General features: G+C 45.2%; 1 long non-coding RNA gene across 4 annotated transcripts in view; it reads left to right on the top strand.

Annotated features, from left to right (window-relative positions):
- LOC135547655 (uncharacterized) overlaps positions 1-15,497 on the top strand; it is a 106,183-nt gene extending 90,686 nt beyond the window's left edge. For 2 of the 4 annotated variants that reach the window (XR_010456730.1, XR_010456733.1), the window contains exon 4: positions 8,460-15,497. This is a non-coding gene — a long non-coding RNA (uncharacterized LOC135547655). The remainder of the gene's footprint in view (positions 1-8,459) is intronic. The other 2 variants (XR_010456731.1, XR_010456732.1) reach the window with 2 other exon arrangements.
- Positions 15,498-16,949: the final 1,452 nt, after the last annotated feature.

Below are 16,949 nucleotides of genomic sequence, written 5' to 3'. Positions count from 1 at the left end.
GTTTGGTGAGGCTCTCCAACATACTTGTGGTGAAAAGGCTCACAGTCCCTCAATGTTATAAATGTGTTGTTAATGTGTTATAAATGGGCTATTTTCACGATTTATGATCAAATCTATCAAAACCACAACAAGATATGAAGCCACATTATTACTTCAGATTTCATATACAAGGTCTTTCAAAATCTTTACAAGCCCAAACTATGATGAAACTAAACATTCTATGAAGATGGAATTGTAATTCCATCAATGTGTCACACCCTGATCTGCTTCACCTGTCTTTGTGCTTTTCTCCACCTGCCTCCATGTGTCGCCCATCTTCCCCATTATCCCCTGTGTATTTACACCTGTGTTCTCTGTTCGTCTGTTGCCAGTTCATTTTGTTTTGTTAAACCTACCAGCATTTGTTCCCCTGCTTTTGTCTGTTCTTGTTCCTGTTTTCTAATCATTCCCTCTTTTGACCTTTCTGCCGGCCCTGACCCTGAGCCTGCCTGCTATTCTAAACCTTGTCCCATCTCACTGGATTATTGACCCCTGCCTGCCGTGACCCTGAGACTGCCTGCCGCTCTGGACCTTTTGCACCTTTTCTGGATTATTGACCTCTGCCTGCCTTTGACCTGTCGTTTGCCTGACCCTGTACTAGAAATAAACTTTTGTTTCTCAGACACTGTCTGCAACTGGGTCATACCTGAAACCTGATAGTACGAACTGGCCATGACTGACCCAGCAGACTCGCACCAGCTCTGCAAAACCCTCTCCTCCCAAGGAGCCACCATTGGAAGACACTATGAGTTGCTTCGTGGTCTCATGGGTGGGTTCCAGACCTTGGTCAAACACCATGACCGACCATTTAACACATTGCTGGAACAATTCCGTGGTTTACCTGTTAGGCAGCTTACCACAACGGTGATCTCCCAGCCTGCCCCAATGTCCCGAGAACCCCGCTTTCCTCCTCCGGAACGCTACCCTGGAGATTCAGGAACCTACCGGGCTTTTCTCTCCCGGTGCGCATATTTTTCGAACTGCAGCCTTCTTCATTCGCCTTAGACCACTCAAGGATAGCGTACATCATGACGCTGATATCCGGGAGGGCACTCGCCTGGGCCACGGGGGTGTGAGAGCAACAATCCGCCATCTGCCTCAGTCTGGAAGAGTTTGTGTAGGAGGTTCGGACGGTGTTTGATTCTCCGTTGTTCAGGAGAGAGGCTGCTCGTAAGCTGCTCCAGCTACGACAAGACTCCTGTAGTGTGGCAGACTACGCTGTCGATTTCCACAAGTTGGCAGCTGAGAGTGCTTGAACCCAGGAGCGCTGTTGGACAGTATTGGAGGAAGCAAAGGATGAGCTTGCATCCCAGGAACTACTGATGAATTTCAAATCGCTCATCGCCTTGACCATTCGGATTGATAGGCGACTACGGGAACAAAGGAAGGAGAGGAGATTCAATTCCACCTTGCCTCTGAGGTATCCTGGAAGTCCCCGATGGCTCCGTTGCCGAGGAAACCCAAGGCTATCCGAGATCCGCCGAGAGCCTCCGAAGACTGCCGAATCACCTCTCCCTGAGCCTATGCAATGATGCAGAGCTAGGCTGTCTCCAGCTGAACGGCTATACAGGCGTCACACTAAGAGCTGCCTGTATTGCGGGACTACTGGTCATTTCGTCTCCACCTGACCACTAAAAGACCAGGCTCACCGGTAGGAGCGAGTACTCTGGTCATCCATATGGATAACTTTTCCTCGCCCATACTCGCATCCCTTTTCATGTCATGTTGCTGTGGGGGAACCAATCAAAATCTCTCTGGATACTCATCGATTCTGGGGCAGATGATAACTTTATTGACGCTAACCTGGCTTCCAAGCTGGATATCCCCACTCAGCCCATTACATTCCCATGGTCGTTAGAGCACTGGATGGGCATTCTATAGGCCAGGTCAGCCACAATACAACCCCTATCAACCTACTGTGCCTTGGAAAAGTATTCACCCCTTGGCATTTTTTTCCTATTTTGTTGATTTACAACCTGTAATTTAAATAGATTTTTATTTGTATTTCATGTAATGGACATAAACAAAATAGTCCAAATTGGTGAAGTGAAATGAAAAAAATAACTTTTTGAAACATATATTTTTAAAATTGAAAACGGAACAGTGGTGGGTGCATATGTATTCACCCATCTTTCCTATAAAGCCCCTAAATAAGATCTGGTGCAACCAATTACCTTCAGATGTCAATAATTAGTTCAATAAAGTCCCCCTACGTGCAATCTAATTGTCACATGATCTCAGTATATCTACACCTGTTTTGAAAGGCCCCAGAGTCTGCAACACCACTAAGCAAGGGGCATCACCAAGCAAGCTGCACCATGAAGACCAAGGAGCACTCCAAACAGGTCAGGGACAAAGTTGTAGAGAAGCACAGATCAGGGTTGGGTTATAAAAAAATATCTGAAACATTGAACATCCCACATTATTTAAAAAATTAAAGAATATGGAACCGCAATAAACCTGCAAAGAGAGGGCCACCCACCAAAACCCATGGACCAGGCAAGGAGGGCATGTGCTCCATGTCCGACAGGTTCTCCAACGCCACCTGGAGAACCAGCTTTTTGTAAAATCAGAGAAGTGTGAATTCCATTGCTCCACCATCCCCTTTCTAGGCTACATTATCGCTGCAGGGAGTGTATAGAATGGATCCCGGGAAGGTGAGAGCTGTGGTGGATTGGCCCCAGCCTACGTCCAGAGTACAGCTGCAACGTTTCCTGGGATTCGTCAACTTTTATCGCCTTTTTATCCAGGGCTACAGCACCCTTGCCTCCCCCCTGTCTGCATTCACCTCTCCCAAGGTTCCATTCACGTGGTCCCCAGCTGCTAACTGGGCATTCCGGGACTTCAAACACCGCTTCACCACAGCTCCCATCTTGGTTCATCCTGACCCGTTCCGCCAGTTCGTGGTGGAGGCCGATGTTTCAGATGTCAGAGTGATGGCTGTCCTATCCCAGAGGTCTGCCCTGGACCTTAAGTTACATCCTAGGGTCTTCTTCTCCCACCGCCTCAACGCCACGGAGAGGAAATATGATGTGGGAATCGTGAGTTTCTCGTGGTGAAGATGCTGTTGGAGGAGTGGAGGCACTGGCTAGAGGGGGCGGGTCATCCTTTCATTGTGTGGACCGACCACAAGATCCCGTAATATCTCCCCACTGCCAAGCACCTCAATTCCAGGCAAGCTAGGTGGGCCCTACTGTTCACCTTCTCACTTTCATATCGGCCGGGATCCAAGAATGTCAAGCCGGATGCGCTGTCACGCCACTATAGCTACTACCCCGGAACCTGAGACCATCCTTCCCACCTCGTGCCTGGTTGGTGGCACTCAGCTGGGGATTAGTGAAGCAGGTTCGTGAGGCATAGTGTTCCCGGCCGGACCCTGGGGTGGCAGATAACCGGATGCTCATTCCTGACATGGTCCACTCCTCGGTCCTGGAGTGGGCCTACTCCTCCAGGCTTGCCTGCCACCCAGGCTCCTGTCGGACCCTGGCTTTTGTGCAAAAATGCTTTTGGTGGCCTACCATGGTTCCTGACGCCTCCGCATTCGTCACCGCTTGCACGTTCTCCTCCAACCTCTGCCTGTCCCTCACCGTCCCCTGTCTCACATCTCCCTGGACTTTGCCACGGGTCTGCCCCTGTCTGATGGCCACCCTGACCGTGGTGGATTGGTTTTCCAAAGCCGCCCACTTCATTCCTCTTACGCTACCCTCTGACAAAGAGACGGCCCTGCTCATGGTGCAGCATGTCTTCCAGATCCATGGACTGCCAGTAGACATGGTCTCTGACCGGAGTCCTCTCGGAGTCCCCCTGTTTCTGGAAGGTGTTCTGCACCCTCATTGGGTCGTCGGCCAGCCTGTCCTCCGGGTTCACCCCCAGTACAATGACCAGTCGAAATGAGCCAACCAGGACTTAGAAACTACTCTGCACACTGTCTGGTCTCCATTCCCACCACCTGGAGCCAGTAGCTTGTGTGGTTCGAATACGCCTGCAACACTCTTCCCTGCTCTGCCACGGGCTTATCACCCTTTGAGTGTTCCCTGGGGTATCAGCCCCCACTCTTCCCTGAGCAAGAAGAAAAGGTCAACATACCTTCAGCCCAGACGTTTGTCCGCCGCTGTCGTCGTACCTGGAGGAGCCCTGCAGGCTCTCCTCAAGACCACCTCCAGGTATCGACGACAAGCGGATCACCACCGGAACCCGGCTCCTGGTATCATCTTGGGCAGAAGGTATGGCTGTCCACCTGGGATCTGCCCCTCCGGGTGGCATCCCACAAACTCTCCCCGTTTTATCGGCCCTTTTCCCATCTCCAAAGTCTTTAGCCCCTCTGGTGTTCATCTTCTGTTGCCCTGTACCCTCCGCATACATCCCACCTTTCATGTGTCCAGAGTTAAACCCATGACTCACAGCCCTTTGTCTCCTGTTCCAGGAATAAACTTTGGTTTCTTCGACACTGTCTGCATCTGGGTCATACCTGAAACCTGATACAATGTAAAAATAGAAAATGGCCTCAGCCATGAAAGTATAAAAGTATATACTACTGGATTCTAAATCAAGGGTATTTTCATTTCGACACAGCTCTTTCAGAAATACGATCCTTAATATATATTTCCTTGGATGAGGTCTCTCTCAATAGTACAGTGTTTATTTACCCAGAGTCTCTTTCCTTGCCTCTGTAACTAACCAAAAGGTTTCTGCTGTTGCTTTGTCACGCAGGGCTTCAGCCCACTCCACCCGACCACAGGGCCTAAGGGCATGGGTGTGACTGGCTCACAGCTCAGCCTCCCTCTCTCCTGGATCCTCCATCCCAGGAGCAAACCTGTGGCTTGGCACCATGCTATGCCGTTAGTTATACCTCAACGCTACCCCATATAGGGATATTTCACTGAGCTAACCGAATGATATATGTTTTGTCGACAACACAAGTTGTGTAATATGGTGGATATGGATGACGTTGTTGACATTTGATAATGTTTTATTCATCTTTTATGTTACCTATGTCGATATAGGCATCCCACAGGAATTTGTGATTGAATGGAACAATTGACTGGTGAGGGGAAAATAGACCTATAATTAAAGAGTAAATTCAGCTACCCTATGATTTAAGTAAAGAACAGCAGAGGAACAATTTTACAAATGCTTTATAAAGGACATTAAGCTTGAATGGACCCAATATAGAGCAAATGCAACTGGTAATACTACACATTTTAAAAACAGTCTCTTCTAAGTTTGCCTGACAACAGCTAAATCTTGCATCCGTCTGTTATTATGGTGCTTCTAATTTTGTCCAGACGAACAGGGTTTGTAAGTTCAAACTGGTCAAAATCATAATAAAATATGTCTGTATGATCCTTTACAGAAATGGGTTAATACCCCACATACTCACTGTATAGATCCCCCCCACGTCTCTCACACACACACACACACACACACACACACACACACACACACACACACACACACACACACACACACACACACACACACACACACACACACACACACACACACATCCTCAGATTAGTTTGTAATTCCAGGGATAAATGCTTTTTGAAAGATGTGATATATTTATATTTCAAAAAAAATGTATAACGCTGCGTATTTAGGATGCTTAGTGTAATCTGATTACAGAGAATCATAACAATTTGCGTGTGTGCGTGTGTGCGTGTGCGCGTGTGCGCGTGTGCGCGTGTGCGCGTGTGTGTGCGTGTGTGTGTGTGTGTGTGTGTGTGTGTGTGTGTGTGTGTGTGTGTGTGTGTGCGTGTGTGCGTGTGTGCGTGTGTGTGTGTGTGTGTGTGTGTGTGTGTGTGTGTGTGTGTGTGTGTGTGCGTGTGTGTGTGTGTGTGTGTGTGTGTGCGTATACACATGCTTGCTTGTCATGTTTATCAGTACTCTCCTCCCTATAATCAGGTACCTGCGTCAGGTGTGTACATATCTAGTACTGTGCCTTAATGGTTTTGCTATCTTTTCATATTGACATTGGTAGCTTGTTACGTCACAGCCGGTGAGTTAGCCTGGCAGCTTAACAGCTAAAGAGGGCACCTCCCCCCTCCCATATTATGACATTGTGTCACTGCGAGCAGATGCCTTCCCTGGCCCCATGCTGTGAGGTAACTGTTTGTTATTGCAATTTCTGAAGCACAAAAAAGCTTCAAACAATACTTACTGTATGTCGATATAACTCCACCAAATACCACAAACTGAACGGATGTTGTTAAAAGTCTAATATAAAAGGGAAATTAAACAATGTGTTGTGTTAATTTGTGTTATGCCCACCGTATTGACTTCTGACTACGGAACACGGTTTTGTCACACCCTATACAGTGGCTGTGGAGTTTAAACATGTCAAGATTATTTAACTTGAGCTTGAACTTGAATTAATGCCTGGGTCACAGTAGGAGGCCTCAGGAACAATCTTTGAGTGTTTATCCGTCTAATTCACATCTGTATCTAACTATCAGAATAGACAGGTTCAAACCTACACTTTATTTACAAATGTAAAAAACAATGATTAGCGCAACCAGTGGTGAGATCAGCAAAGAGTGAATTAGTGAAAAAAGGGAGGGGGAGATTTTCCTATAAAAGAGCACTCTCACAGAAGTGATATTTGTTCAACCTTCAGGCTAAGCTAACCATCATCCTACGTTGATAATCACCATCCTCTAGCACATAGCAACAATGTAAAATTATGCATTTGCTGGCACAGAGTACATCCAGTATAAAATGATACGTCTCAAGAAAGGGAGACACAAAATTATAGCACAAATGCTTCCATCGACAACATATAATTTAATCCTCACCAAAAAATATATCTTTCATGCCAAATTGTGTGGCCTCTTTTGAATGCTTTGCATAGGCAGGGTACAATTATCCAATTTCAAGGAAATGTCAGTAATGCCTCTAAAACCGATATTTGCTGTTCACCTCTAGTTTAACAAAACATATCAAAGGTCTTTTGATGACGGAATCCTTTCCTTTATTGAGACTCCAAGAGTATCTCTGGGCCTTAAAAAAATATTGCTGTTAAATACTGCTTTTATAGGAAATTCAACATTTTAACATCCTTCATTTTGAGGTTGGGTTGGACTCTACAGGTCCACTGTGTATGGTGATGTTAGTAGTCCCTGAAACAATGAACTGTTGCTAAGGAGAAAACAACTATAAAGGATTTGGGATGTTGAATAAAGCTTGTGAAGTTAGATAACAACCAACACAGTATCAGTCCAGAGGTTTGGGTGTTCAGTTTGAACGGTTCTAGTCCCTGGAATATAACAACCAACACAGTATCAGTCCAGAGGTTTGGGTGTTCAGTTTGAACGGTTCTAGTCCCTGGAATATAACAATCAACACAGTATCAGTCCAGAGGTTTGGATGTTCAGTTTGAACGGTTCTAGTCCCTGGAATATAACAACCAACACAGTATCAGTCCAGAGGTTTGGATGTTCAGTTTGAACGGTTCTAGTCCCTGGAATATAACAACCAACACAGTATCAGTCCAGAGGTTTGGGTGTTCAGTTTGAACGGTTCTAGTCCCTGGAATATAACAGGCACAGACAATAAATGCCAAACTGCAGAGAAAGCAGAGCAGCTAGAGTTTGTTTTGTCAAAGACCGACAGAGAGGCTTTAAAGGGAAAGGGGATACCTGGTCAGTTGTAAACTGAATGCATTAGGCCCATATCCCCATGACCTGAGCTAAATGATTAGCCAAGCATGATCAAATAGCTGCTCATAATATCCAGATGACTATCGGAGCTAAACAACAGATAGGCCTTCATATGATGAATGGTTAAGCTGAGGGTTAAACTAAGAGGCACTGGAGTGGTACACTCTTAGAAAAAAAGGTGCTGTCTAGAACCTAAAAGGGTTCTTTGGCTGAACCCTTTTTGGATTCAGGTAGAACCCTTTCGGTTCCATGTATAACTCTATGGGAACAGCCAAAGAACCCTTTGGAACCCTTTTTTCTAAGAGTTTATAGTAAGGTGGCTGCCGTGAGAGAAACTTTACTGATAGAGCAGTCCTCTTGTATATTTCTGCTAAACAGTGTCCGCCCCTACATGTGGCCTATTGTACACTCTTGGAAAAAGGGTTCATAAAGCATTCTTCGGCTGTTCAAATAGAATAACTATTTTCAGTTCCAGGTAGAACCCTTTCCACAGAGGGTTCAACATTACCTGAAACGAAAAAAGGGTTCCTCAAAGTGTTCTCCTATTGGGACAGCCGAAGCACCCTTTAAGGTTCTAGATATCACCTTTTTTTCTAAGGTTGTAGGTCTTACAGAATTTCCGAAGGATTACCAGAAACCAACTCCCTTCATGTTGTCTTGCCTGGACATGCTGTTCAATTAAGGGAGAGCACAAAGCACCTCCTGGACTGAGGGCAATCTGAAAATAACACACTGTGCCTCTGCTTCTCTTGTCTCCAACAGATTAGCTCAGATGCTCCCAGCCACGGGGTCCTGTATGGCTGCGCGCGAAAACATCGCAGACACAGGTGGTGTCCTGTTCCCAATCTCACTCATCCTAAAACAGCTTTGCAGCTGCCAGCGAGGAAAAAAAAGAAAAGAAGGAGAAACATCTGTTCGGAGATTGCGTTTTTGTAAGACTGATTAACGAGCATAAGCCTCTGTTGCCAATCCCCCACCTTGTCGGGCCAAGTAGTTTCCAAGCATCGTCTGATGCCTAATGCAGGGCAGAATTTACACAGAAAGATATAGAACATCATTTAGGAATAAGAGACCTTTCATAAATCCCTAACACTCCATCAATATGCCAAGAAATTGGTGTTTTCTGAGGTGCACGTGTTTAATTCAGTTGTAAAGATCACTTTACCTCCAGTCTAGATAACAAAAACATGTATTTGTTCTCTGTTGCCAGAGAATAGCGCAAATAAGGTTTCCCCAAATATATGATTTGTCTGTTTGTTTGTCTTTTTACATTGACACCCAGCACTGTATTGCCGTACCAAATTTTACACTCTAAAAGCTAGCCCAATCAAACAAATAGTCCCAATTATTTACATTTTATATGTTGGAGAATGTGTTCAGAAATTGCTAAACAGAAGAGAAAAAACATAACATATGTAAACTCATCCAAACGTCAACGTTAATCATTTTGTGTGTAAGTTTAAGCAGGGCAGAAGTGGAAGAAGTGGAAGAGGAGTGGAGAAGACGTAGCGCACACCCACAAACCTCTCTCCCACACCAGGGATTATTGGCCGTGGTCCGTTGCCAAGATCATGTTAGGTAAGTCTGCAGAAGGAAACAAACCGCAGGAATAAAGGTGGGAGCTCTTGGGAACGTTGAGAGTTTTGAAGGCAGGAAGAGAAAGGAAGAGAGGAAGATATGAGAGTAGAGGGCGGGAAGAGGAATGGAGGGGGCGATAGCTGCTCTTTACAGGCCGGCTGTTTTCTTTCAGGTCCTCTTCGTAAAGAGACTAGCAGGTTCTTTCATAGTGCAGAGTTGTTCATTATTTGACCCAGAGAGAGTTGCTGTAATGCTCCAGGTCGCCTTGAGCGCAAAAAAACGGCTCCTCAGACAGGTAATGCATCAGAGGGAGCAGGAGGTCATGTAAGAGGATGGTTAGTTACAGTATGACTAGAATACGTTCCCACTGGATAAAGGTGTTGAATCATTAAAATAGTTCAAACTAGAGGGCGCTCTAGGTCTCTGCATATACACAATGTCATTATAGTGTTCCTGTGTGGATTGGGTTTTAGCGGCTAAAATGTCACACTTTTATGTCACATGGAACCTGGCTCATAACATCTGCTAACATCTGTTCCGAACTGCAGTGCCTCTGGGTGGAACAAAGGTAAATAGATTATGGCTGCTGCATCTGCACCAGTCACTGGAATTGGCCTGTTTTCTAGCTAATAGATAACCGACTACAAACCCATCATTCACGGCTATTGATTCAAAGCAACCACAGGTATTCTGCATTACTTAATCTACTCATCCATCACTGTGTAATATATCTCTGTGTAATGCTATTCTGGTTTTGTTACATATTGCAAATCTCATTTACCTCTTGGGGATGTCATTCGAAAACATCATGTTAACTTTCACTGCGGATGACACACACCTGTACATTTCAATGAAACATGGTGAAGCCCCAACATTGCCCTCGCTAGAAGCCTGTGTTTCAGACATAAGGAAGTGGATGGCTGCAAACTTTCAGCTTTTAAACTCCGACAAAACAGAGATGCTTGTTCTAGGTCCCAAGAAACAAAGTGATCTTCTGTTGAATCTGACAATTAATCTTGATGGTTGTACAGTCGTCTCAAATAAAACTGTGAAGGACCTCGGCATTACTCTGGACCCTGATCTTTCTTTTGACAAACGTATCAAGATTCCATCTACATAACATTGCAAAAATCAGAAACCTTCTATCCAAAAATGATGCAGAAAAATTAATCCATGCTTTTTTTACATCTAGGTTAGACTACTGCAATGCTCTACTTTCCGGCTACACGGATAAAGCACTAAATAAACTTCAGTTAGTGCTAAATATGGCTGCTAGAATCCTGACTAGAACCAAAAAATTTGATCATATTATTCCAGTGCTAGCCTCCCTACACTGGCTTACTGTTAAGGCAAGGACTGATTTCAAGGTTTTACTGCTAACCTACAAAGCATTACATGGGCTTGCTCCTACCTATCTTTCCAATTTGGTCCTGCCGTACATACCTATACGCTACGGTCACAAGATTCAGGCCTCCTAATTGTCCCTAGAATTTCTAAGCAAACAGATGGAGGCAGGGCTTTCTCCTATAGAGCTCCATTTTTATGGAATGGTCTACCTACCCATGTGAGCGACGCAGACTCGTTCTCAACCTTCAAGTCTGTACTGAAGACTCATCTCTTCATTGGGTCATATAATTGAGTGTAGTCTGGCCCAGGAGTGTGAAGGTGAACGGAAAGGCTCTGGAGCAATGAACCGCCCTTGCTGTCTCTGCCTGGCCGGTTCCCCTCTCTCCACTGGGATTCTCTGCCTCTAAGCCTTTTACAGGGGCTGAGTCACTGGCTTACTGGTGCTCTTTCATGCCGTCCCTAGGAGGGGTGCTTCACTTGAGTGGATTGAGTCACTGTCTTGATCTTCCTGTCTGGGTTGGTGCTCCCCCTTGGGTTGTGCTTGGCGAAGATCTTTGTGGGCTATACTCGGCCTTGTCTCAGGATGATAAGTTGGTGGTTGAAGATATCCCTCTATTGGTGTGGGCGCTGTGCTTTGGCAAAGTGGGTGGGGTTCCTGTTTGGCCCTGTCCGGGGGTATCATCGGATGGGGCCACAGTGTCTCCTGACCCCTCCTGTCTCAGCCTCCAGTATTTATGCTGCAGTAGTTTATGTTTTGAGGGGCTAGGGTCAGTTTGTTATATCTGGAGTACTTCTCCTGTCTTGTGTGAATTTAAGTATGCTCTCTCTAATTCTCTCTTTCTCTCTTTTTTTCTCTCTCTCGGAGGACCTGAGCCCTAGGACCATGCCTCAGGACTACCTGGCATGATGACTCCTTGCTGTCCCCAGTCCACCTTGCCGTGCTGCTGCTCCATTCTCAACTATGGAACCCTGACCTGATCACCGGACGTGCTACCTGTCCCAGACCTGCTGTTTTCAACTCTCTAGAGACAGCAGGAGCGGTAGAGATATTCTTAATGATCGGCTATGAAAAGCCAACTGACATTACTCCTGAGGTGCTGACTTGCTGCACCCTCGACAACCACTGTGATTATTATTATTTGACCATGCTGGTCATTTATGAACATTTGAACATCTTGGCCATGTTCTGTTATAATCTCCACCCGGCACAGCCAGAAGAGGACTGGCCACCCCTCATAGCCTGGTTCCTCTCTAGGTTTCTTCCTCGGTTTTGGCCTTTCTAGGGAGTTTTTCCTAGCCACCGTGCTTCTACACCTGCATTGCTTGGTGTTTGGGGTTTTAGGCTGGGTTTATGTACAGCACTTTGAGATATCAGCTGATGTAAGAAGGGCTATAGAAATACATGTGATTTGATTTGATTTATGCTAGAATACAAAATCCTAGATGTTTATTTATTTAACCCTATAATCCATATAGATTTGGTATAGGTATGCATACCAGAGATTCATGTATTGTATTTCCTCTATGTTTCTGATGGTAAGGCTGTTCAAACTGTCCAAAATGATATAATCCCCCCCCAAGTAACATAAGGACAATCTACCATTGCACACATTTTTATTAATATTTATACCCAAAGAAACACTGAGATCTTTCATTCTTAATGTAGAACAACTGCGTAGCCTGTCATTCCTAATTATCATGTCACCATAGACAAAGGGTAAATATCTGCAGTTTATCAACATGCCTTTGATTGAGGATGACTTGGCATATTTCTACATCACTCGTTTTCTTCCCATTACAATAGCTTAACCCCCCCCCCAAACAGAACATTCCCTCTAATGATGTAAGTTATTAGGCCCACAAGAGTACCTCATTTCGAGATTATGAAGGTGCAGTCAACGGACGACTTCAGAATCATCCAACAAACGTGACAAGTGCTGTGGGTAATTGTATTTTGTGGGGCTGAGAAAATGGCCCCAATTGGAACATGTATAAATTCTCCAAGTCACACTGTCAAATGACTGTATGTTTCTGTAAAAAGCCGAGTGATGCCAGAATTCTTTCCATTACACAGTGAGAATGAGAGTGTTCCGGATGACATCATAGAGCTCCATGTCTCTACTCTGTGCTAGCTAGGAGTGGCGAATGTAACAGCTGGATTTTATGTCACTCATACAGCCTCTGTAACATCCCGTCAGGTACTCTTCCTTATGAGGGTCTGCATTCAACTCAACATCCCAGGATATCTCGAAAATGCTAAGAGAAAAATCCGGCGTGTTTCCGATTTTAATGCCTACATCAGAGCGGGTAACCAAACCAAGATGTGTTCAAGCACAATGTTGTTCCATCCAAAAGATGACTTCAGGTCTCAGGCCTGTGACTCACCAGATACAAAAATAAGTTGATTTATCAGAGTCACTTAATCCCTTTGTTTACACATTGTTTGTAAACATATGCTGATGTTGTCTTTTTTTAATTTTAACTTGATTTAACTACACAAGCCAGTTAAGAACAAATTCTTATTTTCTATGACAGCCTAGGAACGTTGGGTTAACTGCCTGTTCAGGAGCAGAATGACAGATTTGTACCTTGACAGCTTGGGGATTTGAACTTGCAACCTTTTGGTTACTAGTCCAACACTCTAACCACTAGGCTACCCTGCCGCCCCTTTCAAAACAAACATTTGTACTTCTGTGTCAATTGCTCCAAGAAGACAGCAGACACGCCTTTATTTTGAACAGTCCATCTCGGAATTAATTTGACTTTATACTGTAAATCACAACAGTCAGTCTTTAAAGTCTTGCTGAGAAGGGACAACGCAGTAATCATCAAGCATGAGAAGTGACAACACAGTAATCATCAAGCATGAGAAGTGACAACGCAGTAATCATCAAGCATGAGAAGTGACAACGCAGTAATCATCAAGCATGAGAAGTGACAATACAGTAATCATCAAGCATGAGAAGTGACAACACAGTAATCATCAAGCATGAGAAGTGACAACGCAGTAATCATCAAGCATGAGAAGTGACAACGCAGTAATCATCAAGCATGAGAAGTGACAATACAGTAATCATCAAGCATGAGAAGTGACAACACAGTAATCATCAAGCATGAGAAGTGACAATACAGTAATCATCAAGCATGAGTAGTGACAATACAGTAATCATCAAGCATGAGAAGTGACAACGCAGTAATCATCAAGCATGAGAAGTGACAACGCAGTAATCATCAAGAATGAGAAGTGACAACGCAGTAATCATCAAGCATGAGAAGTGACAATACAGTAATCATCAAGCATGAGAAGTGACAACGCAGTAATCATCAAGCATGAGAAGTGACAATACAGTAATCATCAAGCATGAGAAGTGACAACGCAGTAATCATCAAGCATGAGAAGTGACAACGCAGTAATCATCAAGCATGAGAAGTGACAACGCAGTAATCATCAAGCATGTTCATTTCCAACCAATCAAATTGAGTTGATTGGTTTCTCTAAGCCCCTAGACTTCTCAGAAACTACCACACCCCTCTCCTCTCTCTTTCTCTACTTAGCCAGTGGCTGTACTCTAGTCACAGTAAAGCAGGAAGAGAGGTTAATTTTCCTGGTGATGTCACTGGCCCCTAAGGCTCCTAGCTTCAGCGTGGGAGATGAACGAGGGGAATGTGTGAAGCTTTGGAGTGTGATGATAACATGAATCAGGCCCCCGAGCAATGTCCTCACCACATTCTGACATTCAGAGCACCTAGAGGGTAGTTACTTCCTGTGTTCCTCCACATGGAGGGATGGGAAGGACCCAGACAGGAAACAGTCCAGAGATTTTGACTGCTCTGAGAAAACAGGGATGTTAGACTTTACTCTCTCTTCCCCAGGAAGAAGGGATGTCATTCCTCCTCTTTGTCCTCCTCACACCATCACTTGGGTATTAATGGATCACTATTTCAGCTCAGGGTCAATGTCTGTCAAGAGAAATTCAACATACGTTTGACTACTGTGTTCCCACCACCACAATACAGTTTACTACTATACAAAAAATAAACAACCATTATGGATCCAACACATTTAGTCACTTAATTGTGTTATTGTATGCCTTTGACTTTTATCCTATCACCTCCTGGGTTCACCCTAAAGTCTGTCACCTCCTGGGTTCACCCTAAAGTCTGTCACCTAATGGGTTCACCCTAAAGTCTGTCACCTCCTGGGTTCACCCTAAAGTCTGTCACCTACTGGGTTCACCCTAAAGTCTGTCACCTACTGGGTTCACCCTAAAGTCTGTCACCTACTGGGTTCACCCTAAAGTCTGTCACCTCCTGGGTTCACCCTAAAGTCTGTCACCTACTGGGTGCACCCTAAACTCTATCACCTACTGGGTTCACCATAAAGTCTGTCACCTACTGGGTGCACCCTAAACTCTATCACCTACTGGGTGCACCCTAAACTCTATCACCTGCTGGGTGCTACTGGGTGCACCATAAACACTATCATCTACTGGGTGCACCATAAACTCTATCACCTACTGGGTGCACCCTAAACTCTATCACCTACTGGGTTCACCATAAAGTCTGTCACCTACTGGGTGCACCCTAAACTCTATCACCTACTGGGTGCACCCTAAACTCTATCACCTACTGGGTGCACCCTAAAGTCTGTCACCTACTGTGTGCACCATAAAGTCTGTCACCTACTGTGTGCACCCTAAACTCTATCACCTACTGGGTGCACCCTAAACTCTATCACCTACTGGGTGCACCCTGAAGTCTGTCACCTACTGTGTGCACCATAAAGTCTGTCACCTACTGTGTGCACCCTAAACTCTATCACCTACTGGGTGCACCCTAAACTCTATCACCTACTGGGTGCACCCTGAAGTCTGTCACCTACTGGGTGCACCATAAACTCTATCACCTACTGGGTGCACCCTAAACTCTATCACCTACTGGGTGCACCATAAAGTCTGTCACCTACTGGGTTCACCATAAAGTCTGTCACCTACTGGGTGCACCATAAAGTTTGTCACCTACTGGGTGCACCCTAAACTCTATCACCTCCTGGGTTCACCCTAAAGTCTGTCACCTACTGGGTTCACCATAAAGTCTGTCACCTACTGGGTGCACCATAAAGTTTGTCACCTACTGGGTGCACCCTAAACTCTATCACCTACTGGGTTCACCATAAAGTCTGTGACCTACTGGATGCACCATAAAGTCTGTGACAAAGCTATGAAATGCTCATAGGAATCCTTTCATACACCCTTAGGGTCCTTCCTTACATAACCATGAATACTCGTCCTACATCCCTTGGGCCTGAAGTTATATGCACATGCATCAATTCTTAACAACTAATGTAAGGCCAGGGCAAGACATTAAATAGTTTCAATATTATCTTTTAAATTAAACAACCTTAGAAACTCAAATACAATTTGCTAATCACAGAGAGTAAATAACCAACACAAGAGCTGATTTAAAGAGCTGCTTACGTGATATAAGGATTCAGTTGATTGGTTGCAGAGTGCTTTGAATTGAACATGTAAATGAATAGCTGGATGTACTGGATGAATGTAGCTGGATGTACAGGATGGATGTAGCTGGATGTTCAGCCAGAGATTCTGAGATTTTGATTTTCCTACACGAAGATCTCATTCACCGTAACATGACATCAAGTATTTGTGTCACTTTCCATTTCAAAGGGACCCGGTCTTGTGAAGAGGAGGATGACAACCTGCTCTTAATCTGACTTCTATCCCCAGTTAGAATAACTCAGAGAGCAGAACTTTCAGTGTGACTACGGTCTTTAACAGAGAGCACAGCCCCATGGTAGCCGGCCTAATGGCGCTGTGTGTGTGTGTGTGTGTGTGTGTGTGTGTGTGTGTGTGTGTGTGTGTGTGTGTGTGTGTGTGTGTGTGTGTGTGTGTGTGTGTGTGTGTGTGTGTGTGTGTACAGGAGGGCTCTGTAGTTCCTCCTCCCACGTAGGTCAGTGGGAATGCATTGGGGCTACATCCTGGACTCCACGTAGGGGGAGGAAAAATAAATACAACCCCCAAAAACGCGTCTGCGATCTCAAGCAGGAATGCGTCAGGGCATGGGAATATCACTCGCTCAAGAGGACACTTTGGCTGGGGTTGAAACTGCAGCTAATAGTTGGTGGTGGGAGAATCCCCCCCCCCCCTCCCTCACCCTGCCCCCACCACTCCGACAAATCCTTGTCTGCCACTATCGGCTTGCCCAGCAGCACTCACAAGGAGCTTGAGAGAACGCGTGTGGGAGGAGACCTCGCTTATATGTGCAGGTTTGCCTTGACTACAGCCCCCACTCCCTTCATAAACACAC

The sequence above is a fragment of the Oncorhynchus masou genome, chromosome 10 (assembly GCF_036934945.1).
Source record: "Oncorhynchus masou masou isolate Uvic2021 chromosome 10, UVic_Omas_1.1, whole genome shotgun sequence".
Lineage (NCBI taxonomy): Eukaryota > Metazoa > Chordata > Actinopteri > Salmoniformes > Salmonidae > Oncorhynchus > Oncorhynchus masou.
The sequence above is the reverse complement of the archived record's forward strand: the minus strand, read 5'-3'. Positions and strand labels throughout refer to the sequence as shown.